This window comes from Stylophora pistillata, chromosome 1 (assembly GCF_964205215.1).
Source record: "Stylophora pistillata chromosome 1, jaStyPist1.2, whole genome shotgun sequence".
Classification (NCBI taxonomy): Eukaryota; Metazoa; Cnidaria; class Anthozoa; order Scleractinia; family Pocilloporidae; genus Stylophora; species Stylophora pistillata.
This window is the reverse complement of record NC_142519.1, coordinates 49766133-49769112: the sequence shown is the minus strand read 5'-3', so window position 1 is coordinate 49769112 and position 2980 is coordinate 49766133.

The following is a 2980-nucleotide window of genomic DNA, read 5'->3' as shown; positions in this document are numbered from 1 at the left end:
AGTGGGGCACCGTAGAACAACGCAAACCTCGCAAAAGCGCTTCCCGAGAACGCTACCGTGTCGCTTTGGGGAAAGAAAAACAGTTCCAATTCTTCCCAATGAGTTTAAAGTTCTTTCACTATTCGAGTAAACCGCTGAATGTACTTCAGCAGGGTAACAAAGATGACGAAATTGTAGAAACAAACAATTTGTTTGAGGAATAGTGAGGAGATGTTATTCAGTATTAGTCCTCCAAATTGATGAAAAAGATCTCAATACATCAGAATTCTTATTTTCTTTTTTCAAAGAAAGCAGGGGCTAGGGTTAGTATACATACCCTTACTCGCGATTAATTGTTCGTCTTCCCCAGCTTCATCGTCCATGCCATCTTCGTCTTGCTTTTCAGATTCTTCGAAGTCCTTTTTTAAGTTCTTCGTCTTGTTTGTTAGGCTCATCTTCAATGTCATCTTCATCTTATCCATTGGATTCTATGCAGTCGTTTTCCGATTCTTCTTCTTGTTTGTCAGGCTCGTCTCCCATTTCATCCTCATGTTGTTCTTCAGATTCTTTTTCTCGTTTTTTTTAGGATCGTTTTTCTGTTCAGATTGGCCTTTGTGGTATTCCTCTGGTTTTTCATCCTGTTCAGTCTCATCTCTCTCTCCAGGCTCTTCACGATCGGTCTGCTCTGCGTTTTGCTCATGCTCACTTTGATCTTTCGATTCGTTATCACTGTCATCACTGTCATCGCTCTCTGCCTCTCGTTGGATTAGAACTGAAAAGTGAAATGTTATAAAATAAAAAGTGCTCTGTACTATAAGTGCTACTTCCTATGCACTTTCTCTTGACAGTATTTATTAAAACAACAGCTATGATAGCAGGTAGCAATGTTCATAAGGTAGTTTCTCCCATAAACATCAGCGGTATTTCTTTTGAACTTTACCGGGTAACCCTGTCGTTTAAATGAGACCGACGGCTATTAGCGGGTTATAATTACTGATCCCCATGAAATTCTATTGTTCTCTCTCTGCATCAAATCAACGATTGTAGTCTTTCAGATGACAAAACAACTGTATGAGGAAAACGGAGGAGGTCATTTTTGTTAGCAGGGAAATCATCAGGGGTAATATAATTAAACGCGCTAAATAAGCATGCTGCAATATAAAAATATTGCAGTGTGCAGGCTGCAATATTAAAAATAGTGCAGTGTGCAGGTTACAATTATTAAAAATATTGCTTCTTCCACTCCTCATAGGCTTTGAAAACCCACACCCATTTCCGGCGGCTGGTGTCTGAAACCCAACTTTTGTCAAATTTCTCGCATTCTGACGCTGTAATTAGCGTTCTAAATCTTTGCTCTGTTTAAAAAAAGAAAATGGAAACGCCGCCTTTAGAAGTCGATAAAGAATTAAAGCACTGACAGAAATGTCCAAACGTTACACTACATTATCTTCGATTTCTACTGAAATATCTGCCTTCGTAGAGCTCTGTGTAATAACTAACCCTTCGTCTTCCCACGAATCCATCCCCTTTCTAAACCCAGGTTCGCACTGAGTAAAATGACTGAATTCTCAGGCTTATAAAGTATGCAAATTAGCAGTCTTACACGCCTTGTTCGAATTAATTCCATCATTAGAGTTGTTTTGAACAACTATGACAACGAGCTACAATAACAACCCTCGGCACAATTAAAATCTAAGATATATTCATTACAACAAAGAACAATAGCAATGAGCATCACAGTTATCACACATAGGTGCGACTAAAATCGAAGATCCAACACAGACACAGAACAATAGGATTTCGTGGGGATCCATAATTATAACAGATAATTACTTCGGCACATTTCTCATAATGCCATATGCCTCAGTAATAATCCATTAATTAATTTCCGGTCATTTTAAGTGTTTTTTTCCTTCGCCCATCCTGGCCTCCGACTCCAAGGGTTAGTTGGTTCATAAGGCATGCTAATCATGCAAGATAATAATGCAGAGTTACAATCACCAGAAGGTTATCGCGTGGCAATGAAACTTAATCAGATTTCAAGAACTAATGAGATTTAGTGAAACAACCTTGCAAGACAAATGCTAAGCTGAATCAATGAAAGCTGACATCACAGAGGGCCACTCTTAAATATGCAAATCCGCTCAGCAAGACTCTGATGATGACTTTCCTTCAGGTTGTCTTAACGTACCCTCAACCGAGGAAAATCAAACTAATTAAAATTAACTCTAGTTATTATATGGCTGTGTCTCAAAAGGATTGGGAACTACTGAATTCACGAATTTGATTGACTGAAATCAATATTGAAAGCGGTCTAGATTTTCCCATCTAGACCGGCATCTAGACCGGTCTAGAGAAAAAAGGTACAAAGAATATAATGTTCCGTTGCTTTCTAGACACAGCCATATGATAAACATCTTCAGTAACCGAGCTAGGTCGCATTAGGTCTGTACTGGTGACCTTGGTCAAGATTCTCCCACCCAGACCTCCCGCTTAGTTGATAAGAACTAAGCATTGCTCAAAGTGAGAAATGAATTTCTCATGCCTGTGGTTGTTCGGAAGACTGAGGTTGTACAAACCATTACTTGATCTAATGTCAACGTTAAGTATATTTTGACGTAAACTTCAGTAGAACAGGTTTGTTTTGAGAAACCGCGTCTTCAATGCAAGACAAAATGATAATCCTTATTTCCCAAAAACATGGTTTTCAATAAACGTACCTTCATTGTTTTGATTTCGTCCACACTTTTCCATCAAATAGCCCAAGAATTGCTGGAATTTAAGACTCAGAATACGTCGTACCAAGATGCAAGGCATCAAGAACAAAAATAAACAGTCAAAGACTGGATGTGGCCACTGGTGAAGCAAAATTTTAATAGCATTAAAAAAAAGCTAGACGCTATCACGTAGAGTTGGAGAATATTTGTCTCACAGGCTAAACAGAAAACCTGCCGCATCCCACATAATGATGACCACCCTGTTCCACAAAGGTAAGATGATT